The sequence below is a fragment of the Nematolebias whitei genome, chromosome 11 (genome assembly GCF_014905685.2).
Source record: "Nematolebias whitei isolate Nwh7 chromosome 11, NemWhi1, whole genome shotgun sequence".
In the NCBI taxonomy this organism is placed as follows: domain Eukaryota; kingdom Metazoa; phylum Chordata; class Actinopteri; order Cyprinodontiformes; family Rivulidae; genus Nematolebias; species Nematolebias whitei.
The window spans coordinates 49,629,239-49,629,595 of record NC_056508.1 but is presented as its reverse complement, the minus strand read 5'-3'; positions in this window follow the sequence as shown (position 1 = coordinate 49,629,595).

The following is a 357-nucleotide window of genomic DNA, read 5'->3' as shown; positions in this document are numbered from 1 at the left end:
TGAACTTTTTTGGATTTTTCTACCTGGATTATTGAGCATGCATCAGGGTAAAAATTTATTGTTTTCCAGAAAGCACAATCAAATAACCCTTTCTGGATTCTTCACAGAACAAAATTCAGGAAGTAAATAACACTATTTATGAAATAAATAATAACCAAATAACCCTCTCTGGGTTCTTCACAGAACAAAATTCAGGAAGTAAATAACACTATTTATGAAATAAATATTAACCAAATAATCCTCTCTGGGGTATTGACAGAGAGGATTATTTTGATTATATTTTTTATAGTCAGAATGACTTATTCAAGTCAGAAAAGTGAGCTTACCTTTGTATGTTCATCAGTGTGAACTGTGGGC